The sequence below is a fragment of the Schistocerca gregaria genome, chromosome 7 (assembly GCF_023897955.1).
Source record: "Schistocerca gregaria isolate iqSchGreg1 chromosome 7, iqSchGreg1.2, whole genome shotgun sequence".
Taxonomy (NCBI): Eukaryota; Metazoa; Arthropoda; class Insecta; order Orthoptera; family Acrididae; genus Schistocerca; species Schistocerca gregaria.
Window position 1 is genome coordinate 102,406,370 of NC_064926.1, and position 27,641 is coordinate 102,434,010.

The following is a 27,641-nucleotide window of genomic DNA, read 5'->3' on the forward strand; positions in this document are numbered from 1 at the left end:
CAAGCTTCTTAATCTCCCAGTACCTACTGCAACCTACATCCTGAATCTGCTTAATGGATTCATCTAATGGTCTCCCTCTACGACTTTTACCCTCCACTCTGTCCTCCAATTCTAAATATGTGATCCCTTGATGCCTCAGAACATGTCCTACCAATCGATCCCTTCTAGTCAAGTTGTGCCACAAACTCCTCTTTTCCCCAATTCTATTCAATACCTCCTCACTAGTTATGTGATCTATCCCTCTAATCTTCAGCATTCTTCTGTAGCACCACATTTCGAAAGCTTCTATTCCCTTCTTGTCCAAACTATTTATCGACCATGCTTCACTTCCATACATGGCTACATTCCATACAAATACTTTCAGAAACGACTTCCCGACACTTAAATCTATACTTGATGTTAACAAATTTCTCTTCTTCAGGAACGCTTTACTTGCCATCATCAATTATTTTGCTCCCCAAATAGCAAAACTCCTTTACTACTTTAAGTGTCTCATTTCCTAATCTAATTCCCTGAGCATCACCAAACTTAATTCGACTACATTCCATTATCCTCGTTTTGCTTTAGTTGATGTTCATCTGATATCCTCCTTTCAAGAGACTGTCCATCCCGTTCAACTGCTCTTTCAAGTCCTTTCCTGTCTCTGACAGAATTACAATGTTTTTATTTCTTCTCTATGGATTTTAATACCCACTCCGAATTTTTCTTTTGTTTCCTTTACTGCTTGCTCAGTATACAGATTGAATAACATTGGGGAGAGGCTACAAACCTGTCCCACTGCCTTCCGAACCACTGCTTCCCTTTCATGCCCCTCAACTCTTATAACTGCCATCTGGTTTCTGTACAAACGGTAAATAGCCTTTCGCTCTCTGTATTTTACCCCTGCCATCTTTAGAATTCGGAAGAGAGTATTCCAGTCCACATTGTCAAAAGCTTTCTCCAAGTCTACAAATGCTAGAAACGTAGTTTTGCTTTTCCTTAATCATTCTTCTAAAATAAGTCGTAGAGTCAGTATTGCCTCGCGTGTTCCAATATTTCTACGGAATCCAAACTCATCTTCCCCGAGGTCGGCTTCTACCAGTTTTTCCATTCGTCTGTAAAGAATTCGCGTTAGCATTTTGCAGCTGTGACTTATTAAACTGATACTTCGGTAATTTTCACATCTGTCAACCCCTGCTTTCTTTGGTATTGGAATTATTATATTCTTCTTGAAGTCTGAGTGAATTTCGCCTGTGTCATACATCTTGCTCACCAGATGTCATGACTGGCTCTCCCAAGGCCGTCAGTAGATCTAATGGAATGTTGTCTACTCCCGGGGTCTTGTTTCGACTCAGGTAGCCAAAGGCAAACCGAGATCTGTCGATATCAATAACGTTCGGAAACGTGTAACGTAATATTTTATGATACTGACTAGGGATTTTTCCCTTTCTTCTTATTCGACTTGGCTTAGTTTCTTACTACGCAAGAAACGTGACACGCGTCGGTGTACGCGTCAGATCAGAGGAGATCGGCTGCGAAGTGCGGCCGCGCTCCAGGGCCACCAGAGGGGCAGGTCTGCCCCCGGCCCCCGGCGCCTCCGCCCCCCTAATTACCGGCGTCGTGTCGCGGTAATGCCCGCCACCCGACACCCGACACTCGCCCGCGGTGGCAGACGGCAGCCACCTCTGTCCCACCGGCCGCACGCGAGCGCCTGCTGGCCGCCGCACCTCCAGCCAGCACCTCACCGCCGTTCCTGACTCGTCACCGTGTAATCGGGCAACGTATGCCGGCGTCAATTATACGGGGTGAACCCCCTAAAAACCTCGCGCCGCAACTTTTTAGGAAAATAAAGTGCTATTTATGTGCGGTTTTGATAGAATGGATTGGTAGTCAGAGGCTTGTATTGTTGGCCAGTAAGCAGACTGTAGTAATACTTAGGCCGAGTCGTAGACACTATTATTCCAGTTATCACAGACATCTTCAACCTGTCTCTTGTCAGTAGTACATATCCTACTGAGTGGAAGCAAAGTTTAATTCAACCTATACCCAAGACTGACAACCCTAAGTCGCCAGGTGACTACAGGTCGATCACTACCTGCAATATCTAAAGCCCTAGAATACATCGTCCATGAACAGCTGACGGATTACCTCAAAACTCATAACATCCATGACGAATATCAGTCAGGCTTTCGAAAGCACCATAGTACAGCAACTGCATTAATCAAAGTGACTGATGACATTAAACATGCTATGGACAGACGTGAAGCTACTATCCTAACACTGCTTGACTTTAGCAAGGCTTTTGACACAGTTGACTTAGATATATTACTAATTAAAATGAAACAGCTGAATTTCTCAAACAGCGCAATACACTGGTTCGACAGCTACCTCAAAAACAGAAGTCAACAAATCATTTGTGGGTCGGAAAAGTCATCATGGAAAAACGTGCGCTCTACAGTTCCCCAAGGCTCCGTCCTTGGTCCACTACTCTTCTCACTGTACATTAATGATATTTCTTCAGTGATTCACTCCTGCAACTACCATCTATAAGCCGACGACACCCAACTGTACGTAAGTGCAAGCCCCAAAAACATTGCTGACGCAGTAGCGAGTATGAACGCAGATCTTTGCTCTGTTTCTCGATGGGCACAGAACCTAGGTCTGAAACTAAACCCCAAGAAATCCCAGGTCATACTCATATCTCATCCAAAGATAATCAGCCGGTACTTTCGCGAAACAGTCCCTCAAATACTCCTCAATAGTACCCAACTACCATACCAAAAAGCAGTAAAAGACCTTGGAATAATCTTGGATGAATACCTAAACTGGGAAGAACAAACAGTCACAGCTTGCCGGAAATCGCTCTCCTCCCTACATGCAATTCAAAAATTTAGAAAAATGTTTCCCACCCATGGTAAACAAAAATTAGTCCAAACACTAGTCTTGCCTAATCTTTACTACTGTGATGTAGTTCAACACGGCACAAATAGTGAAAATTCTTGATGCCTCGAGCTTGTGATGAATGCTTGCGTTAGATTCGTGTGCAATATTCGGTTGTATGATCATATCAGTCCTTCATACTCCCAGCTAGGTTGGATACGCCCACATAAGGCACGCGATCTCCACACGATGTGCTTACTTCAACGATTTCTTAGTCACTGGTGCCCCAAATACTTATCTTCTCACATTAAACACCTATCATCATTACACAATCGCAGTACCAGATCGGATACGTCTAGCACCTTGGCTGTACTTTTACGTAACACAAAATCTTTCTCCGTGTCATTCTCCATCTCAGCCATACGACTATGGAACGCGCTCTCCTGTGATCCGCGTCTTATCCAGAACTACTCAACATTCAAGAGGGAACTCAAAACTTACATACTAGGGACGGTATAGCCACCATTGTTGTGCCCCTCTCATCTCTTTCTTTCTCCTCTCCATCACAGCTTCGAATTTTACCATTCTTGTTCTCTTCCTCTAACCTACCTACCTCTTGTATATCTCTTTCACTCCATTCTATCGTCTTATGTCTCTGCTCGATGAGAATAACTCACAAGCTGTAAGAACATAAAGAGAAAATTCCCAACTAACAATAGGATTGACATTCACAAAAGAAAAGTATGTTTACTTTCATATACAGTATGATCAGAGCAGCCACAGCTTGTGCTGTATGTGCTCGCATATTGTCGTGAAAAATGACGAGTGGGTTGCGCAGAAAGCGTCGCCGCTTCTTTCGCAAAGCTGGTCGCAGGTGATGCTCCAAAAACCAACAGGAATAATGTGCATTGACGGTCTGCCGTGGAGGAACGTAATGCGTTAGGATAACACCATCACAGTCGTACTCTGCACTCACCATAACTTTGGACCGCTCCATCCGCACCCTCAACAGAACATCTCTGCTGACGGTATACTACGGCTTCCACATCGCTGGCAACTGGTTCTACACAGCGCTGGTGACTACTTTCAAGGACAGTAAAAGGTGCGAAAATGTAACTCTTTTGTATCGGTTGTGAATAAATAGTTACCACTATTTAAGTTCCAACCCTCGTATTTATCAGCCTCTTTAACCAGTTACATGAAAGTGGTAGTGTAACACCTAGACAGCGTAACAGAAGGAAACAAGTGACGACAGAAAAGGGAAAATTAATGCTCTTGCTGCTGTTGCAATTGATCCGCACGTTAGCTCCGTCGCAATAGCACCAGGAAATGGCACGAGTCAGGCAAGTGTCCTACACATGCTACAATGACATAGGTTCCATCCCTACCGCATCAAGAACTGCGCAGAAACTATTATGAGAATCGTATTAACTTCTGTACATGGGCATTGAGAGACGATACGCCAGATGTTTCATCTATCTTGTTTAGTTATGAAGCCACATTTACCAATCAAGGCAATGTAAACTGCAGAAGCATGCACTATTGGTCTCTTGATAATCCTCAATGGACTTATCAGGTGGAATGTTAGCTTCCACGGAGTGTAAGCGTGTGGTGCGGCATAGTGAACCATCAACTTATAGCTCGTTTCTCATAGACCAGCACACAAGTGCAGCAGCCTCCTGACAGACGGTGTTCCACTGATGGAAGCCACTCCTCTGCAGACTAGGATCAACTTGACGTGCAAGCGCGATGTCTGTGCAACCCACAATACACTAAGTACTGAAGAATGCCTTCACGAATTGTCTCCAAGTTGCCGAATTCGACGCAGAGGACCTGCAACGCGGCCGGCTTCCACGGTTTTGGCAGCTGTAGACAATTTTCTTTGGGTAAGTCTGAAAGACGCTTTCTACAGGAACACGCCAATTACACCCGATTATATGCAACGACGTATCACAGCACACAAGAAGCGTGTGTTGCCGCTGCCAGTTGTCATTGTGAACACAACTTATGATGTCAGTCGTCTCGTTATTGGTCAGGAACAACATAACAAGTGCTTGCGATTGTCCTGTTGTTTAGTGTCTGCTATCACACGTCTTTTACAAGTGTCCGTGTGGGAACTTTTCAGAATACGATACCACCTAAATGACTCGCACTAGAATTGTAAGTAGGCTGTTTAGGTTTTCTTATTGGTAACGCAACCTAACGCTCTGTATGAAAATCACTGGCTGTGCTGTGTGCAGTCTGTGGCTCGTTTGCATTGTTGTCTGCCATTGTAGTGTTGGGCAGCTGGATGTTAACAGCGCGTAGCGTTGGGCAGTTGGAGGTGAGCCGCCAGCAGTGGTGGATGTGGGGAGAGAGATGGCGGAGTTTTGAAATTTATAAGACTGGATGTCATGAACTGCTGTATATATATATGATGACTTTTGAACACTATTAAGGTAAATACATTGTTTGTTCTCTACCAAAATCTTTCCTTTGCTAACTATGCCTATCAGTAGTTAGTGCCTTCAGTGGTTTGAATCTTTTATTTAGCTGGCAGTAGTGGCGCTCTCTGTATTGCAGAAATTCGAGTAACGAAGATTTTTGGTAAGGTAAGTGATTTGTGCAAGGTATAGGTTAATGTTAGTCAGGGCCATTCTTTTGTAGGGATTATTGGAAGTCAGATTGCGTTACGCCAAAAATACTGTGTGTCAGTTTAAGCACAGTCTTGTATAATTTTTCTTTGGGGACGTTTCAGAATCCTGCAATAAACACCACCGACATTCTAATTTACGCTATTTTTAGTTTTTTAATGTCAATAGACATTGTTCCTTTTTAAAAAGTGTATATGTGCACAAAAAAATGCAGTTGCTAAGTATTTATACAATCTGTTCACTGCCTAACGACACGAGCCGCAGACTACCAATCCGTTCCGTGAAAACCGCACATCTGTAGCACTTTCCACTTCCGCAATATCTGCGGTGCAAGACTTGGGTGATTCATCCTGTATGTTTGAAAAACGTCATGTTACCGCCTTTAACTGCTGGTAAACCACTTTATTTATACAACTAGTTTCAGTAGTTTGACTATCATCAGGTTCCTATACACCAAATAAAATAATACATAACCAACATTACACCTTCCTCTGCTCCACATGTGACTCAAATGGAAACAGTCAAAATATCTGTTAGTATAGGAAATATCCTCTGCCATGCACAGCCAGTCTAGCAAGATTCATCGTTACCGATTTTGATTTTTGAGACAGAGCAGTTAACATTTACTGTGTTCTAATGTTATATATGCAAAATATATCAACAACGTTAAATACGCAGTATACGGATATGGTTCAAATGGCTCTGAGCACTATGGGAATTAACATCTCAGGTCATCAGTCCCCTAGAGCTTAGAACTACATAAACCTAGCTAACCTAAGGACATCACACGCATCCATGCCCGATGCATGATTCGAACCTGCAACCGCAGCGGTCACGCGGTTCGAGACTGAAGCGCCTAGAACCGCTCGGCCACTCCGGCCGGCGTACCAATATGATAATGATGTATATACAGCTCAGAGATTTTTAGACCTTTGACATGTAATGGACAAAATGTTGTTCGCTCTGAACTTAAAGACGCTTGTCCGGCTGAAACAGCAATAGCGAATTTTTCAAATAAATAACTTTAATAGTGAAAATCAACAGCTACGTCTTTCGAAAAATGTTCAGAAAGAGACTGCTGTCAAATACGCAATGACTTATTTATGGACTTCCATCGCTCTGAATTTGAGGAATATAGACCATCCTAGCAGAACTGATGATTTTTTTAATTAAAAGACCAATAATGAAACTGAATCTAAATGGAAACAGTGTTCTAAGCCAAGGGCCACAACTTTCCTACAACTTTCCCACATACGACTGTACATAATCTCTATCCTTCAGACAAAGAGATAACTTTTGACTGAACCAAATTTGCTACCAATATCGTTGAAATTCAGAATGAACTCTAATTCCGTCAACAAAATTTCGTAAGATACTCAGCAATATTTTCTTAGTATTTTGGTGTCACGGACCCGTGGTCTCTGGTGATTCGTACAGTACTTGCATAAATCGCATTCGAATCCATTGTTTTAGTACTGCAAAAGAGATGTGAAAACTGTGCAATGAAACCTCTGCACAAGGTCATCTTTCTATGGCGAAAAAATACCATTAAATGCTGAATAGTCTTCTACCGTGACACAGGGAGACTACTGACGCTTTTGACGCATCTAGCGTTGGACGATATGCACAGTTTCCGTTGAGCCATCGTCGAAGCCAGCAACTTGAAACGATTGTGTGAAGGAGACAGTAAAAACTGCCTTGGATGGAGGATTATGGAGGCAACCAGACAGTAGTAAAGGTCATCCCGACATCTGCTGTGAAAGACCGAGTCCAGTACAGTGATGCTTCGAGTTGCAAACCACCAAATAATCGTGTTGAACTGGCTTGTCGTTTGCTTTGTTTGGTTTTAGAGGAAAGATCATAAACCGTCAATTTTAGTTTGGTAAAGGAAGACCAGCTTTGTTTCTTTTCTTCTATAGTGTTTGAAACAGGTAATACTGGTGTTTGTTATAATTTTATAAGCGAGTTTCTAACTTTATAGAACTGACTCTCCGATATAAACTTTCCCTTGTTCATACCGAGTGTGTTCTTTCTAACAAACACATGTTTTCTTCTTTTACCTATCCGGAATTAGACTCCTTGGCCTCCTCCAGCATGTCATCCTCGGCTTTCCTACACTCCTTCATCCAATAGAGTTGTATTTCATCTCTTGTCGAGGGATTCTCTTAGGTGACATACGCAATACGTGCCCTTTCCAAATCTACTATCGTGCGACTACTTTTTCAGTTAATGGCTGTACCTCCAATTATCTCCTTATGCCTTCAATTCTTATTCTGTTTTCACTTGTGCAGCCTTCCACTGATCAACGGAATTTCATTTCCAATGTTTCGAATTGTCTTGGGCCTTCTGATCTTAAATCCCAAGTTTCTGCTCCATATAGCACTTCGGGCTTACGAATTTATAACATTTCATGAGAGTTTCTCTTCTCATTTTGTCTTTTAATGTTCTTCTTATCGTGCCACATTCATGTTGATTGGTATTAATTTTCTCATTTATACCTTTCTCTTCTTCAAAAGTTAAGACACATCGTAGATAATGGAAACGGGACAGTCGTTCTATTAGACACATCAAGAAAAGATTTGCATCACCCAGGTTCCCAGAACTCCTGAACATAGACTTTGACTGTGGATATTGTATCACAGACACATTCCCTTTGCCTGTGTCAGAGATGTCGCTAATCCCGAACAAAGATGTAAACAACCATGCATAAACAGTGCCTATTAGGCGGTGGTGTCCGACAGCCCATCAGTTAGTCATTCCACCAGGAAGGAGGTACACGGCTCGTGTTGGCTGTAGTTTAACCTTGCCTAGGCGGTCAGTACCGCAGTTCGATCGAGTCCGCAATGTTACTTTGTGCTAGGAACGGCTCTCAACAAGGGAACTGTCCAGGCGTCTCGGAATGAACCAAAGAGATGTTGTTCGGACATGGAGAAGATACAGAGAGACAGGAACTGTCAATAACATGCCTCGCTCATGCGGCCCAAGGGCTACTACTGCAGAGGATGACCGCTACCTACGGACTATGGCTCGAAGGAACCCTGACAGCAACGCCACCATGTTGAATAATGCTTTTCATGCAGCCACAGAACGTCGTATTACGACTCAATCTGTGCGCAATAGGCTGCATGATGCGCAACTTCACTCCCGACGTCCATGGCGAGGTCCATCTTTGCAACCCCGACACCATGCAGAGCGGTACAGATAGGCCCAACAACATGCCGAATGGACCGTTCAGGATTGGCATCGCGTTCTCTTCACCGATGAGTGTCGCATATGCTTTCAACCAGACAATCGTCGGAGACACACTGTCCAGCGAGTGCACCAAAGTGGAGGTTCACTGCTATTTTCGGTGGCATTATGTGGGGCCGACGTACTCCGCTGGTGGGCATGGAAGGCGCCGTATCTCCTGTACCATATGTGAAGACCATCCTACGACCGACAGTGCAAAGATATCGGTAGCGTATTGGCGAGCCATTCTTCAGAGGCGACAATTCGCGCCCCCGTCGTGCATGTCTTGTGAATGACTTCCTTCAATATAACGACATCGATTGACTAGAGTATCCAGCATGTTCTCCAGACATGAACCCTATCGAACATGCCTGGGATAATTTAAAAACGGCTGTTTATGAACGACGTTACACACCAACCCGTCTGAGGGACCTACGCAGAATCGCCATTGAGGAGTGGGATAATCTGGAAAAACAGTGTCTTCATGAACTTGTAGATTGTATGCCACGAGGAATACAGGCATGCATCAGTGCAAGTGGACGTGCAGCCTGGCTATTAGAGGTACCGGTGTGTACAGCAGTCTGGATCACCATATCTGATGGTCTCGCTGTATGGTGGTGCAACATGCAATGTGTGGTTTTCGTGAGCAATAAAAAGGGCGGAAGTGATGTTTATGTTGATCTCTATTCCAATTTTCTGTACAGTTTCCGGAACTCCCGGAGCCGAGGTGATGGAAAACTTTTTTAATGAGTGTATTTTGTTATCTTAGTCATAAATTGGCCTTTTCCTAAAATGGCCATGGTTTTTGCTTTTATTGTCGATATCTTCAGATTATAGTTTAGGATTAACATGTTTAATATATGCATAGCTCTTTCTAATTTGTCTTCGCTGTCCTGTAAGGCTACCTGGTCGACGAAAAAATGCTTCGTACACCACAGATTTTCTATGAGAGATAATTATGATATCTTTGCTGATGTGTTAGTGTCGGTCTAATACTTTACTTTACTTAATGTTAACATCGTAGCTAAAGCTTCGCTATCACATAGTAACATTTAAACCACGAGAACCACAGACTGCAGCAGTACTCTCATTAATGAATTAAAACATTCCCCTATCTGTTACCAATGATCTGTGTGGAAACTTTGAACTGATTGAGTAATTCGTGTAGCACAGAAAAATTTGACTAAGTTTTCTAACTAGGAAATACAATATGTTTCGTAACGTTATGAGTTAGAGCTTGCGTCACAATTTGAGACTTTGGTAAAGCAGCAAAGATGTCCAGCAGCAAATGTCGATGAGAAATGGTTAGAGCATAAAGTAAATAATTGTGGTCTTGAGACTGGCTACCGATTTTAACCATAACAGATTTACTGCTGGAACTCCTAATGGTGAGTCAGGCCATGCAGGGGAGTCTTTCTCCTGTCTGTCTCAGTTTCAAATACTGCTTCCGTAGTTCTCAGAAACACTACACAGGTAAACATTGGAAATATCAATGTTAATGTGCTTCAGATACGGTCAAATATTTGTCTGTTAGGTTCTTAGGCACTCCTATTGTTTGAAAATGGCAAACATACATTTTTCAGGCACAGTTAGTTAATTTAAAAATATTACTTAAAGACAGTATTAATTGTGAATTTCATGTGCAGTATAACATGCCGATATGGTTTTATTTAGTCGCTGGCCTATGACATTTTACAGTTAATTTGATAGTTAGAGCTAGTTGTATTGAACGGAACGATAGGTTGAACTAAATCATTAACATCAGGCAGCAAATATTTCGCAAGTATTGTGATTACATTACCTGCTGTTAGAAATTCTGATTAAAGCGTAAATCGACGACACAGCATAAGGAGAGCAGAGATATTAAAATAATGAAATAGAAATAACCCCTTGTGCTCGCGCGTGATGGCATTTCTGGATACCGAGCACAGTTCATTTGGAACCTAGTTTTTTCTTTTTATGTAGGAGATCGAGAGGGCCGTACATATCGAAAGTCAGGTTGATATTCTTGCGATTGGACTGAAAACTAGCGAACAGATCTCAGTACAGGTCACACCCATCTACAAGAAGGTTATGATAGAGAGAACTACCATCCTCTCTTAGACGTCCATCTGTTTTAGAATTCTAGAATATTCTGTGCTCGAACATAATCAAGTAAAGCCAACCGGTCTCGATTTCGAAAACATCGATCATACGAAATGTAACTTGCACTTTTCATGGATTAAAAGAACTTCTCTGTCTCTTATTAACAACTTCATCTTGCCAGGCACCAAAGTCATTGCAGATAGATGAAAATCGTACAACACTTTGAAGAAAGAAGGATCTCACCAAGAGTTTGTAAACCATTCTTCCGAATTCGTGTCTTCTGATGATCCGTCTGTGCGCACACAGAACATCGAGCGATTACGGAAATCCCTGAAATCGTCCATCGAAAGAGAAGGACGACGGGGAGACAGAGATGAACCGTATATTTTTCAACACATCTGTCGCAGATTGCGCTTACGTGGTATAAAACTTCCGTGCGAGACATTGCCAGTTTTCCTAAGAGATATTGCTAGAGTGTACCGTGGCTATGGAAAAAAGGACTTCTTTCGGCAGCATACACATTATGTGGAATTGTCCAGCACTTGGATACGGATGACGGGTGAGGTAAGAGAAATTAGAGTTATCTTCGGTATTGTACAATTCTGATGTATTGTTTTTGTCGTTTCCAACGCTATAAACAAGCGTTCTTGGAAATTACCGATTTTACAGATCAAGTTTCGGCACAGTATCGTGGTTTCGTGTGTATAAAACGGTTTCGCTCCCACAAATAATAGCTGATACTTCATTGAATGCTACGTTTTATCATCTCCAAATCATGTGCATATCGAAGCGTAATACAATATCAAAGAGTTATATACTAATCAGATACGTTATCGGACACTCCGAGGGATATCATTTTAGTACGTGAGCCCAAGGAGGTAAAGTGAAATGGAGTTTCCGTGACATTAAAAACTTGAAGCCGACGTCCACCATCTCAGTTGCAGCAAAATAATACCTTCAGGTGTTTTTATTCTGTCCAGAACAGGAACCACAGAATGCACTGAGTTCACGCACACTCAGGCAAAACTTCCGAAAAGAAATGCCACAACATCAAACACACTTCTTCAGGTCCTGAGTTGAAAAGTGTTTCGTCACATGTATAAAATAGAAAGCAAACGAATATTGAATGAACAAAGCTGTAGCTGCCTGCTGTGATATTTTCTGTTGTTTGAAACAGTAGGAAGCAGAAGATTCTTCTGGTAACCCGTACAGATTTACTTTCTTTTAACGCTCGGAACGTTTAATCTCGTAAAACTCGTCTGTTTTCCTCTTCTGTAGCCCATCTTAAGTCGTTAGATGTTGTTTCTGCTTATTCAAAGTTTAAATCTGAGTTGCATCTTTCGTGTTGTTTAGTTGTAACTCAAGTTTAGAACAGTCGGTTCGAAATTTGTCACACACTGAACATGCATGTTAGGTTGGGAGGATTTTTCTCTGTATGTAACAGATGTGACTTTCTAATGAGAGACATCCAATACCTTCAAACTGATCACTCTTCCTGTGTCACTCTAGCGTATTTCAGATGTAACTTTCTGGTAAATACAATCGTTAACGTCACGAATGCTATACTGAGATCTGCTGCTTCTCAGTGGCGGTACATTTTGATGCACTTTAGATTCGGTTTCTCCTTTGAGTTTGTTTGGTCTTCTGTTAAGTTTTTCTCTGGTCTTCACATATCCTTTCCCTGCAGTAGCCACTGTCTTTTTAAGAGTAATATGAAGTCTGTTGGTGATGGCGTGCATTGCCAAGAATGTTGGTTCACTTACCGGAACGTACTATATTTGTTCATCTCTGGTGATACTTACCTGATGGAAATAGGAAAAATCGTGACATGCAGCTTCATCTGGACTTTTCTTTGCTTTTCTTGGCGCAACAGGATTTTCACTGATAAAATCAGTCCGGTAAGTCTTGTGTACAACAGCTAGCTATTCGATTGAATTTCTTCATTAACCTATTCCTTCCAATAAAGTTAACATTCTGAGAACATTTCGATCCTAAGTAGTTACAATCGTTACCTGCAACCTGACTTATAGCAAGTAATCTTATTGAAGAATCAGAAAAATGCCCCAACGCTTATCTATTCCTTGTATTTGCATTCTGCACAGGACTGGAATGTCCATCATCTTTCTCCGACGTTTCTCATGCTGTCATGTTACTTAATAAATAATTTTATGCACAATCTCGGTAACATTAGTGCATTAGCTTTTTCTGTTCAACTTACCGAGAAAAACTCTTTTCTACCCTCCCTTGGATGCACAATGTAGCTTTGTTGTTAAACAGCGTAACAGTTCCAAATTCGTTTAGGATGTGTGACTGGCAAGTATCGTTGGAAAGTAACATCAAGCTGCATCGTTGTAAGATGAAACATAAAAGGAGAAGAAAACAGTCCCACGCAAGAAAAAAGTCCCACGCAGGGAATGGATCTTGATCGTTCCTGCTCAGCACCGAGCGGATCTTGAACGTTTTTCTTAAGAGCATCAAAACTTCAGCACAGAATTTCGAGCATCTTGATCGTCTTTACAAAGGTCAAACCTTGCCACTTTATAGTACTTCCATTTCCTGTAAGATAACGTTACGAACTAAATTTTAAATTGTGATGGACTTTGATCGCTATTGCCACGTACTTTTTATATACACATAATATTTCTTATTATGCACACACATATGTATGATTGTATTTGATAAGTACAATGTACTAATTTTGATCTGCCTTATGATGGATGAATGAATAAATAAAAAAGTAGTAGCACCGAATCCTACTATTGTTATTGTTGTTTTAACACAGGTGTAGGGTTATATAATCGGAAAATCTCAAAATGAAATTCAGAAGTAAAAACAAGCAGGTTACTCCTGAAAAATTGACAAGTAGAGGTCCTGGCAAGAAGTATTTTGGAAAAATTAGCAAATAGGCTACTGTTAAAAACATACCATAAATTAGTGTGAAAACTAAAAGTGGAACTACATGCTGTTAATTAAACCTGTATTAACATATGTGATCACCTGTACATTTTACAGAGGTTACATACTTACAATGCACAAAACCTATTTTTCAGGGTCTAGGATATTGAGACCAAACCCTTATTCACATTTCAATCTTTGATACTAACTGTAGTTTAAATGCTCATTAATACTATCGGAACATCAATTGCGAATTGCTCGAACATGCCTTCAAAAATTAATTTAATGTTTTATGCTATTATTGGCCACACAGTGAATGACACTTCGTAGTTAAGATTTCAAAGTTTTAAGATGTATAAACTACAATGTCCCCGACGCACCGACAAGCCAATAAGCAAGAACTCAGTTTCTGTCTATCACTTTATTGACATCCTCATCAAGATAGCATGTCTTGCTTAAAGTTCTTTCCTCATTGTATACATTTATGAGTTAACAAAGGAAACGTAGGTAAGTTTTTTTGCAAACATGAGCGTTAAAATGTCTTCTGCATATAATTTGAAAGTTAAAAGTAAGAATCAACTACAGTAAGCAAACAAGCATTGTTTCCGGAGTTCTAATCTCATCTGCTATCGACGTAGATACAAAGAAGAGGATCCAAATGAATTAGGAAACCATCCTTTTCACGTAAAGTATTTATCTTCTTGGTTTTTTGAAATTTATAAACAAAAGCAAAGTTACATTTACGAGGGTACATGCGTCGTATTACTGGATCAAATAAGCATTTAAGAGTAGAAAAACTTTTCAAATTACCTTTCTGGCACTGTTAGAGTAAGCATTGTAATGTTTACTATTTCAAATTCGCGTTACATACATAAATCTGTAGCATCATCTCCTTTTATTTTTAGCTCTGTGTATCACCCGCGTTGATTGCCAGTCAGGCACAACTTTCAAGCGTGTAAGAAAAGTCCCTGGAGTAATTTAAGGTCACAACGATCACGTATATCTAAGCACTTGAATGTTCTACTGGGGACGCGCGAAAGATGAAAAATTCATACGTTGCTTGCATCAGATTGGAATACAGTGAGTAAGTACAAAATTTGTAGGCTAATACTTTTTATTAGAAAGAAAAAGCACAGTAAATTTCATTGGAAGTAAACAAATTCGAATATGTATCTATTGCGCTGATTAAAATTAAAAATATGCGAATGACATGATCATTGTTGTGCTTAAGTTCATGGTATCTGTGATCACATGGAAGATCTACCAGTGTTTTGTTAGAGATTTCTGACGATAAATAAAAGTGATTTACCAGCGACCACGCTATCTGTCCTCTAACAAGCCCAGCGGAGCCTGTCAAGTCGTATGTATGTACAGGTCGTATGTGTATTTCTCATTTGATTAATCATATTTCATTGACATTATTTTTCTTGTGCGTAGTTGAATAATATCCTTGAAGTACATCACTCTGTCATTGGAGACATCAGAAACTGTGAGAGATATGGCAGCTAACTCAATGTCTTTGGTTGCTAGCCTTTCTTCAGGTTATGTTGGTCGTCGGTGCTGCCTTTAAATCTCCTTCTGAATTATAACGAGGAGCCAGCGAAAACCTTCAACCGACATACGTGGGAAGTTTTGGAGTGATCCTAAGGGAAGTTAAAGCTGCAAGACGATGTTCAGTGCATTACCTCCCAAGCACAGATTGAGATACCTATAATATTCCTCCTCTAAATCATAATTCTTACTTTATAAATCAGTGTGGTAATCATGCAATATAATCCCCTCTGAATATGAAAGTTCCGTGTCGTGGTTCTAACTATAGCGCAAAAGAAAGAAAAAACTGCTCCTTTGCTTATGTTAGTTTCCATTCGCTTCGGTGGCTGTTTACTCATAAATTTCTAAGGGTCCACCAGCCGGAGTGGCCGTGCGTTTCTAGGCGCTACAGTCAGACTGATGACCTCAGAAGTTAAGTCGCATAGTGCTCAGAGCCATTTGAACCATTTTTTTTCTTCTTCTTCTAAGGATCCGCATTTCGTATTGAAGTGAAAGTTTGACTACGAATGCGAGAGAATAGTGTGGCGAAAACAGGACTGCCTGCAAACCGTGTATGAGCTGTAAAGCATGCAGACCTCTAGCACACAGTAACGCCATTTGCCGTTGTGTTGCAGGAGGAAGCCTCCGCCGTGACGGGGTCCCGGCCGCTGCTGGCGCTGCCGCATGCGTCGCCCGCTCTGGGTGAGTACACTAACACCAACGTGCTGTATGCCTGGGTGAGGAGTACACTAACACCAACGTACTGTATGCCTGGGTGAGGAGTACACTAACACCACCGTACCGTATGGCTGGTGTAATATTACTATCTAGCATATGTCTGGGGAATAAACTAACATTTCCTCAAAGAATGGTGTTACTAAGTTATGGCAGCTGGGCGCCTGACATGGGCGCCGTTTTTTGAGTGCATTATCATGACAGGTGACAAAACATGAAGAAAGACAAAAGAAATGATCAAGACGGGAGTCGAAACAGGAGGGAGGAGGAGGAAGAGGAGCGGAAGGAGAGGAAGAAAAATGAAAGAAGTAGGGGAAGATCTGGATGACATTAAAATGGGAGGAGAGTGGAGATGTACAAAAGGAAATCATGTGGAGATTCAGGCTGTATGGAGTTAAGCAATACTTGCTATGTATAAGGGGCGGCCAAAAAGTTTTCTTTCAGAGGCCGTCCAGTCCAGATTTGGTATGCCAGAGAGCACTGAGCCAATGATTACACTCACACAGCAGGATGAAGCGACCCATTTGGTAAAACACTGTTTCCTGCTGCGTGAAGAAGTCCGTAACTGCCCGCTACACATCCACGTCCGAATCATCGACCCTTCATTACTTTTTCTTAAGGGATTGAAGGTGTGATAATGACATGGAGGGAGGTCAGTGGTATAGGGCTCGAGTATCTGCCACTCCAGTTGGCATAACTTCTGCGTTACAGCATTTGCGATGTGTGGGGGAGCGGCACCTCATGTCGAATCGCGACGAGCACGGAACTTCGCTCCCCATTCCACAGCGATGGTATTCGACAGACACGCTTCCCATACATATTCTTCATTCTCCAATAGATACTTACCATTGCTTGACCTTCGGCAACCAAGAAGAGAACAACAGCCCGTTGGTCCTGTTTGAAGCATTTAGTAATAACGTCACTACAGTTCAGGTTTCCGCATCCACAGCACGCGCATCAGTAGAACACGAATCTCACACGAATCCCTTGCCGTTATATCGGTGCTTGTATACCCGCACAGGAGTCGCGCTATGTTGCTTATACGCTGCAGCAATTTCCTAACATAAACTTTTGATTGCCCTTAATAGATCATTCTCTCTTCCTTTGGTTGCTTGATGCCAAGTTATGCAATGCAACTAAAGCACAAGGAAAAACATTTTGCGTCTGTTGTTTTTACGGATTTGCATTGTTCACTTGTGAAACAATGAAAAACAAATCATTTACAATCATAAGCAATACAACCCGGGATTGTTCATTTTCTATATTTTGCGTCGTATATTTTACATTGTATAACAAAACAAGTTTCCATAGAACATAACTCACTCATCGACAGCTTCAGCCAGAATGCTCCTCTTAGCATGATATATTGCACTCCAGAGCTTATGGATACTGAAGACGATGCACAGAATACTTTACTTGGTACCTTATGCCAAAATGTTTGGCACAAAGATACGATCGGGGATATACAATCTTTTGTTAAAAGAAACTGACTTATCTGAGTCTATATATCCTGTAAAGCCTATTTTAGCGATGCTGGAAAGAGTAACTGGCAAGCTGGTGTTATTACACGTAGTTATAAAGTATTCTAAACGTTGCAAATAAACAAAATGTCTCAAGGAAAAACGAAATAATGAAGCAAAGTGGATTTGCCTTGTTACCATCTACAGCAAACACGTAAGTATTTTTTTTTTGTAAATAACAAACACTTTTTACTTGCTGAATGTATTTTATTTGTTCCACGCGAGTTTCGTCTTTTACTTTAGGGCCTCTTCAGTGGCATCTGAATGATACAGTATTGCCCTGATATGAGATATTCGTAGATTATAAAACAGTTCACGTCTTATTTTTTATTTAAATAAGTGATTACTACATCTATTCATATGCTGGATATAGCGCAATAACTACACTCACGAAATATAAATGCATTTTCACGCTACGAACTTTTTCTTCACAATTTTTATGTTCTTTGCGCCAACATTTGTGGGACACTATTATTCTCTTGCTACTAGCTGAAGCTATTTAGTCGAAAACTATGATTTAAATTCGTAACAATTGTTGTGCACTTTAGGTCTCCTACTATGTCTTTTGTTTACGTACATATTGTCAATCTGACGAAGTTAATGCTGAAAGCTAACGTCTCTTCATTTTTGTTCTCTTTATATCTGCGCGTGATTAGTCAGTTCCAAAAAGCTGAATGTAAAAGCTGCTAGACAGTGGTTGAAAGTTTTGGTGTTTAGCTGATCTGAGTTTTGCTTTAAATGTTTTGTGGAGGGGTTCTTGTAATAGTAAGCAGAAAGAGTACCACTATGATACTAATCATATGTGGTAGCGTTATACTACTGTTTTATCTATTGATGTAAACATGAACCTCTTCGCAAAACATTTAAATGAAAACTTAAGTCAGCTGAACACCAAAACTTTCAACCACTCTGACATCAATTACAGTCAGCTTTCTAGTCACACACACACACACACACACACACACACACACACACACACACACACACACACACACACACACACCTACACACACGGAGCGAGCGGGAGAGAGAGAGTTAATGCAGAAATTCCATTTAATCACAGTTTTGGGTAAAATTTCTACAGCTTGTGACAGAAGAATAATAGTACACCACAGAAATGAGCGCATAGAATATGAAAATTGTACAGAAAAAGTTCGTAATGTGAAACTGTGCTTATCTTTCGTAAATAAAGTTATAGTGTGATTTCTGCATACGACCAGATGAAAAGCAGATGCCAGCCTAAGACTCTAATAACTGCAACTAATCACTTATTAACGTAAAAATTAAGGCATGAACTGTTTTATAATCTACAAATATTGCACATCAAGACAAACTAACCTCATCTTGCCGGGCATTTGCCAAGAAAAAATATAATCGTAATCAGTATGTGGTGACATAAATGTAAATGTAACTGGAAATGGCATATCATTAAGCAAGTTCGTTCTATAAAGGCTTTGACGTTGGAAATGTGGTGGTTACCTTTTGACTTTCTGGTTCGTAAAATTTCGATATGTACTACATTGGGATGAGGAATGCTGCAGATTCTACGTGGACCAGCGTATAGAAGTTCAAATTTACTGCACCCACTCTTTCCTCTATTGGATAAATAATGTGTGCGTACCAATATCTTCTGACCTATCTGAAATTCACGGTGTTTACGAACCTGTTTTTGCTGTCTTTTGCGGCGCTGTCCGGTACGCTTGTCTTGTTAAGCGCAATGTCAGTTATTTCATGGTGACGTAGTCGACGTGATGTAGGAAAAGATACCAGTTCATTAATTTTATTGGGTGGTTCTACTTTGTTCAAAATAACAGTAGGAGATGACATAGGGGATTCATTTGGTATAGAATTAATTACATCTTGGCATGAAAAAATGTGTGTGTCCAAATCAATATGTTTCTTATGGCAGTATATGCTACATAATTTACCAATTTCCTTCATCCAACGTTCAGAAGGATTGAAAGAAGTGTGATATTTGGATATATAAATCTGAGAAACGTTTCTAGCTTGTAACATACGTGATCATGTTCCAAATCGAAATTGTGGTCTACTGTCGGAAATTACTTTCAGTACATGACCTACATGACGTAGAAAATGTTTTATGAATGCATTTGAAACAGATTTAGCAGTAGCTTTGCGTAGCGGAGTAAAGGTAACAGATTTCGAAGTGAGTTCAACAGTGACAAAGATATTTAAAAAAACCTCTATTAGATCTAGGAACGGACCGAAGATGTCTACAGCGGTCATATGCCTTAGTTTAATGGGTACAAAAGGAGAAAACATTTTCTGGTTCCATAATGGGCGTTGCTTAAATGAGTGTACCAAATTAATTTGTTAACAAGCTCTTCAGCAATGCAGAGTAACGAATTGTTGCTGCCAAGGAGACAGCGGCGAAAGAGAATGTTCTTGCATATAGTATAATAGTTTCTAATGGTAACATTTTTCCTATCTTGCCAAAGGTATTTAATTTATTTCCATACATTATCTTTGCTCTGTTCTTTCACAGCGTCTCGTAATGAGGACAAAATGAAATTTTCAAATGCAACTTATTGAATATACATGAGGCTGAAATTTGTTTGGCAGAAGTTGACTGCGACGCCTTGTTTATTGTTGCTGAGAGGACGAGATAGTGCGTCTGCTGCAATATTTTTCGCACCGGAAACATGAACTATTGTAAAATCAAACTCCTGTAAGTAACGTTTCCATCTACTCAATCTGTCATGTGTAAATTTGGCGGGAAGTAAAAATTGTATAGCTCTATGGGTTGTGTAAACGGTAGCATGTCTTCCATAAAGAAAATGCCTAAATCTGGTAAATTCCCATACAACACATTATGTTTCATGCTCTGTAACTGAATAATTCCGTTCAGCAGTTGATAGAATGCGACTTGCAAATGCGATATTTTTTTTATTACCTTACTACCATCTTCTTCGATTTCCTGAAAAATGTGTACGCCTAGAGTGGTGTTAGAACTATCTGTAGCAATGGAAAAATTTTTGGTGGGATCTGAGTGTAACAGAAGTGGTGGGTTCAGCAAGGCATGTTTCAGATTAATAAATTCAGATTGTGCTTGGTTATCTCACGACCAAATAGTGCTTTTCCTGTCAACGGGCATAATCTAGGGGTGTCCAAAACAGAGTAGTAAATAAATTTACGGAAAAAGATAATTAATCCTAGAAAACTACGGAGTTGTTTCTTAGTCGTTGGAACAGTAATGTCACATAAAGCTTGAAGTTTTTCTGGGTCAGGTGCAATGCCTTCTGCTGACATTACATGCCCAAGAAATTTTATGGAGGTTTTACCAAAGTGTGATTTGCTAAGGTTAACTGTGAGTGCTTGTGCACGAAAAGCTTGTAACAGTTGAAGAATGAAATTATGTTGAGACCAGTTAGCTCCTGCTATAAGTGAGTTGTGATTCTCTCTTTAACTTCTTTCGGAAGTATTGTGTTAATACCACGAATAAATGCTGCTGAAGAAATTGTTAAACCAAACGGTAATTTGCAAAATTGATAACAATCACCAAAATAGAGAAAAGCTGTGTACTTTCTGCAGTTCGGATGGAGCTGAATCTTTCAAAACCCAGATATTAAATCTAAGGTGGAATAGATAGCAGTACCATGAAATTTCTGAAGAAGTTCTGCTAGTTTCTGTGGGCGATCTGTTTCATTAGTGATAATGTCATTAACGTGACGAGAATCAAGTACAAAGTGAAGTGAGCCGTCTTTTTTCTTGACAATGTGAAGCGGGTTTATATACGGACAAACTGCCAGTTCGATAGCATAGCTTGTAGTTCTTTCTTGACTTGTTCTGTGTGGATATAAGGAATTGGATGTTTTCCTTTAAATGTGTCGTGCCGTTTAACTTGAAACTCATCCGTATTTGCGTTGCTCTATTTTACTTTCTCAGAAACCGTTCGTATCACGTCGTAATCAAATTCGTCTGGTGTGTCGTAGTTATGTACATGCGTATCTGTGAAAAGGTGGAATGCCACTCTATGTTACGGGATGTAGAAATGACTTCTGTTCGATTAATTGCCTGTTCTTCTGCTGATAATGTGTGCTGAAATTTCAATGCAAGATGTTCTTTTCCATCTTTTAACATCAAATAAGACTTTTTGAAATCGATAATTGCGTCGTGTACCAAAAAATTCGTGCCTAAAATAACGTCTCTTGTCAATTAAGGAACAACCCAAAAGTTCGTGTGAAACGTGTGACCTGCAATAAAAAATGATAAGTGTGTCTGCAGTTTTACATCTACTCATTTACCGAATATTGCACCTCTTACTTTAGTTTTGCCTGGTCGTAACGTAGGATAATAGTTTACGTTGTTACATTTGGTGAAAGTCTCTTCATTTATTACCGAAACAGGTTATCCAGAATCGATTACTACTGAAAATGTGAATGACCCAATTTCTACTTCAATAACAGGGTGGGAAATAGTTTTTTGTCTAACTGATTTTTCATGTAAAAGCGTATCTCGGATATCGTCAAAAGTAGTGACATTTTCGTGAACAAAATTTTGTGTATCGAAGGTGTTGCTCACGTTGCTGGAAGATGCAACCAGTACTACATCTAGTCAAATTCCTTCTGGCGTGCTGTTATTTGCTGGAGCATGCTGTGGCATTTCAACTATCAGTACTGTCCTGTTACTTCGTCCTGACGTACAAGGTTGAGGATGAAATCGCCTGTCTGATTCATTCATGATAATCTGTGGTTGTGGATGATTCTGTTGCTCACAAAACCTACTGTTATTAAATGTGCATTGAAAACTGTGCTCGTTGCATTAACGTTTGCCATGATAGTTACTATTATGCAGCACGTTGCGATGAGAGTTGAAATAATGGTTTTTCTGTGAGTATTGTTTTCCTTGTTGCTGAGCGTTACTGCTCGCTGGAGCCGATGCTACACGTGCAGGCGGCGTAGCATCAAAGTTTGGCTGACTTTGGAAATTACATTGTTGGTTAGGTATGCCAACCGGCTGGTTCTGTTGCTGTTGTGGGGAAAAGCCTCGATTGTTGACAAAATGTGTGTGCAGTTGCTGATAATTTTGTGCATATATCTGATTAAAATTCTGTCTGTTGTTTAAGTCGTGCTGGTAATTCTTGTCAATGCCGGAACATCTATCGCCCTTGCTACTAAAACAGCGTGGCTGGTCGTAGTTGCCATATACCTGTTGGCCTCGGTTATGTTGTGGAAAATTTTCATTTATGAATGAATAATCTGACTGCTGGTAATAAATCTCTAAATGCCGAAATGTTTTCTTTCTGTTGGCCAGTTAAGAGCGATACTCTTAGTGATCGTGGTCATTTCGAAATACATAGTTGTATTAGTGCTGGCTCACTGCATGGTTCGCACAAATACTGGTTTTGCTGAACCACGTGTTCAAAGAATTGCGTGGTCGTGGAGAAATTTGAGTTTTCATAATTCGGTAGGTGGATTAACTGATCCTTGATACCGCGTTGTGTCGTTTTCGACCAAACGCTGACAGGAAAGCATTTGGAAATTCTTCTACTGAGTAACATTTTCTTGCGATCGGTCTCATTTGTGTCTGTTTTTGTTTTCAGGTCGGTAACTTCACTCTGTAATTCTGTGTTCCATTGTTTGATTGTGTTAATTTAATCCGATGCTGTAGCAACGTTTGTGTCAATATAAGTTTTTGCTTTCGAGAACAACTTACGCTTATCTTCCTGTCCGTGTATAGTAATTGTTTGCATGACTTGTTTCTTTACTTTGTTCTGTTCTTGTATGAATTTGTGGTAACGCGTTTCGCTGTTTTGTAGGTGGTAATTAAAACGTTCGTCAATTTGAGTGTTCTGTTGTTCAACTTTCTCGTCAATTTTCGCATGCAAAGAATGCGAAAGTTCTACTGGTACTTCTTTAATCTTGACTTGTAACTGTGTTGTGTTTTCTGAACATTGTGTAGCGACTGTGTTGATTTCATCTCTAAGTAATTTTGTTGTAGCTTTGTGTGTGTTGCGTATCCCTTGTGCAACGGATCTGATTTATTCACTACTATTCCTGGCACAGGCCTTAATTTCCTCACGTAATTGTTGTTTAGTTTCGTTGCATTGCATGGCAATGGCTGTAATCTGTTCAGTAAGCTGTTCAATAGAGGTGTAAAGCTTTTTAATAATCTGACTGAAATTTTCATTGGTTTGTTAGATCTACCTGTCGTGTTTTTCATCCGACTGTTTGAAATTTTCATTAATTTGCAGCAATACTGCTATAACTTGATCAACGTCAAAATTTGTGACTCTGTTTTTATGCTGTGTGATAGTGTATCCGCATTGGATACTTGTTCTGTAACCATTTGGTCACTGTCCGATTCATGAAAAGGTCTGCTGATTGGTTGTGCACTGTTGGTCACTACATTGGAACCAAATCAATCTGACGTATTTTGTGTAAATTGCTCGTTTTCATTAGTAACATTTAGCTGCTCACTGTGTAAATTCTGCACTTACGATGTGTGAAACTGGGCAGCGTTCGTTGTAGTGGAATGCGCCGCATCATCAATTATTGTTACATTTACTGTGGACATAGTTAAATTTGTTTGCTCATCGTTTAAATTTGAAATGTTACTGGTTGTTGGAATGCACTGATTGTCTGAGGTTGAAGATTTAGAACTGTGAGACTGAATATCTCTGGTATTATCAGTTAAACTACTCACATCGTCGTTTTCATTCATTGAACTTCGCGATATTCTGTTTGCAGTTTACGTGGCATTTTCATCAGTCAAAGGTGGACACAAAATCAAACAAAGCCAAAACGGACACAAAGTGGAACAAGTACAATGACAACAAAGAGAAATAAATTGCCGATGATCTGTGAAAAAATGACAGATTAGCAAATGCGTTGCGCCAAATTCAAACTACACTTAACACTGGATAAGTAAGAGCAGATATATAGCTGACTACTACCCAGAAAATTCTCAAAATTTCGATCCTGGCCGGATATCGCCAAGTGTATAACGTCCCCGTATAAGAATAAAAATGATATTTTTTGGTAATATCTTTAACTCATGAAAACTTATAAATTTTGATGTAATCAGCGGTACGCCATGGCCCTGTGAAATCAATCTGAATCTGTCCATGAGAAGTAAACTGAAAAGTTCTTACCTCATGATGCTGTGGCTGGATGACGCTGTCTATATACCTGCTCATAAATGGCACAGCATAGTATAATGCTGGCCTGTCTGCTAATACTGGACAACATTTGTATGAGATCTGAATTATTAGAGAAACTGATAGGTGGTCGTCTGATTGCTAAAGAAAACATGACCATGATGTTTCTGAAATATTTAAATGTATATAAATGACTTTTTGTTGATTGGTAAAAATTGTATTCTGAAATTCTTTTACATTATTAACAAATATCAGCAATCCATTACATGAAAAATTGAATATTACAAATCTGGGTCAACTGTTGCTGACGAATCACAAAAAGATTGAAAGAAATTCATATTAACGTCTCAGACAAGGGACTTAACTACGCGCATGCCAATAACAAGATTTACCTTACAATGCATGGCTATGAACTGCGCTGTACCAGCGAAAGACTACAAGTGCCCTGTAGCAGCGAGTGACTGCAACTACTCTGTAACAGCGAGCGATTGCTACAACTACCAAGAGTGCTCTGACCTGCGACTCTATTGCAGCAAAGATATTTTCCGTTGCAGGCAGCGCGTGAGCAATACATCGAAATTACATTTGCTCCAACAGGGCGGTGAACCCCTTACAATAGAGAGGTCAATGCGTTACGTGTCACTGAACTGCTCATTTCACACGCTATTAAATGCCGTTTAAAGAAGTATATCGATCCACTGTAAAAGAAAAAAAAAACTGGCTATAGTTACTTCCACATCTCGACAGATAAAAAAGTTTAGCGTACTCTCATGCGATGAAGTACGTGACTCTTTACAAGCTATCATTTGCAAGAAACCACGTTTCGATATGTTAAATCGTTTACGAGTTTTGGAACTGAACGGCCTTTTCTCCGACGTGTCATTCAGCAATTCAAAACTGTGATAGCTGTCGTTGTACTCTAAACTTTACAAACAATTTTAATATGTTGGCTAAATTTCATACGCAGTGATGTATAACCAAAAACGAACTACACGCAAAGTCTACGAAATGCGATTTTACCTCTACACACTCAATGAAATTTCGAGTAATGGTTTACTTGAAAGAGATACAGCAAGTGTCGTTGTTGTTGTGGTCTTCAGTCTGGTTTGATGCAGATCCCCATGTTACTCCATCCGGTGCGAGCTTCTTCATATCTGAATAACGACTGCGACCTACGTCTTTCTGAATCTGCTTACAGTATTCATACCGTGGTCTCCCTCTATGATTCAGCCCCCCCCCCCCCCCGAACACACGCTTCCCTCCAGTACTTAGTAAGTGATCCCTTGATGTCTCAGAATGTGTCCTATCAACGGGTTCGTTCTTTTGGTCACGTTGTGCCACAGATTTCTTGTCTGAGCAATTCTGTTTAGTACTTCCTCTCTAGTTACGTGATTGATCCATCCAATCTCAAGCATTCTCCTGCAGCACCACATTTCTAAAGCTTCTATTCTCTTTTGGTCTACGCCATTTATCGTCCGTGTTTCACTTCCATACATGGGTACATTCCATACAAATACCTTCGGAAAAGACTTCATAACAGTTAAATCTATATTCGATGTTTACACGTTTCTCTTCTTAAGAAATGCTTTTCTTGCCATTGTCAATCTACATTTTATATCTTCTCTACTTCCACAATCAGCAGTTACTTTGCTCCCCAAATAGCAAAACCCATCTACTACTTGAAGTGTCTCGTTTCCTAATATGATTCCCTTAGCATCACCTGATTTAATTCGATTGCATTCAACTATGCTTGTTTTGCTTTTGATGATGTTCATCTTATATCCCCCTTTCAAAATATAGTCCATTCCGATAAACGGCTCTTCAAAGTCTAGTGCTCTCTCTGACAGAATTACAATGTCATCGGCAAACAATGTTTTTATTTCTTCTCCCTGAACTTTAATTCCTTCCTCTAATTCTTCTTCAGTTTCCTCTACTGCTTGTCCAATACTCAAATTGAATAGCATAGGGTATAGACGACAACCCCCTTCTCAACCACTGCTTCCCTTTCGTGTCCCTTGACTCTTTTTGCTGCCGTCTGGTTTATTTACAAGTTGTAAACAGCCTTTCGATTCCTGTATTATACACTTACTACCTTGAGAATTTCAAAGAAAGCATTCCAATCAGCATTGTCAAAAGCTTTCTCTAAGTAGACATTTTCATGGTAACCACGGTGCTGCCGCTATGCTTTGCAGCGCGGTAGCGCTAATGGGAACGGAGCCTTACACTTTAAGCATCTGTGAATCGATCCGCCGTGATGGTGTGTCACCAGTAACCGAGAGGTAGCCAGCAGTCGATGTGGCAATACTGTAACAGCAAGTGACAGATGCCAGCTATCAAATAAATGTAATCGGACTATAGCAGGGAGTGAAGAGGAACAATCACATAGTTTCTGTCGTGGGAAAAGCAAGTAACGCACGTCTGTATATTTGTAGTTTACTAGGGAAGTGTAATTAGTCTAAAACCCTTTCTAGAATATTGCTCAAGTGTGAGGGACTCGTACCATGCAGGACTGGCACGAGAGACTGAACATATTCAGACAAGGGCAGCTCGAATGGTAATGGGACATTTCGTCGTCACTGAGATGTTGAAAGTACCAACTGGCAGAGCCTTGAAGATGGACAGAAACTATCCCGAAAAAGTTCACTAAAGACTTTCAAGAAGCGGCTTTAAACGATGAGTCTTAGGAATAAACCACAACCCCTACATATCCCTCCTATAGGGATCGTGAAGATAAGATTGCATTATATATAGCACACGCAGAGGCACTTAAAAACCCATTTTTACCGCGCTCCGTACGTGAATGGAACGGGAAAAAGCTCTAAAAGACGACACATTGGGACGTACACTCCGCCACGTATTTTACAATGGTTCTCAGAGTATAGATGTAGCTGTAGATATATGTAGCTAAATGGAAGTGGCCTGCTTGGAAGCTATGTATCTCCACAGGGGAACAACTCTAAAACGGTATCAATAACACCAACACATTGATACGATAATAATCATTTATTTAAATAATATACATTACAAATTAGATAG

The 27,641-nt window shown here is 40.3% G+C and overlaps 1 protein-coding gene across 2 annotated transcripts in view; it reads left to right on the top strand.

The window, feature by feature from the left end:
* LOC126281633 (LIM domain only protein 3-like) overlaps positions 1 to 27,641 on the top strand; it is a 1,631,617-nt gene that overhangs the window by 681,797 nt on the left and 922,179 nt on the right. For both annotated transcript variants that reach the window (XM_049980762.1, XM_049980763.1), the window contains exon 3: positions 15,866 to 15,932. The gene's annotated coding sequence lies outside the window, so the exon portion shown is untranslated. The remainder of the gene's footprint in view (positions 1 to 15,865; positions 15,933 to 27,641) is intronic.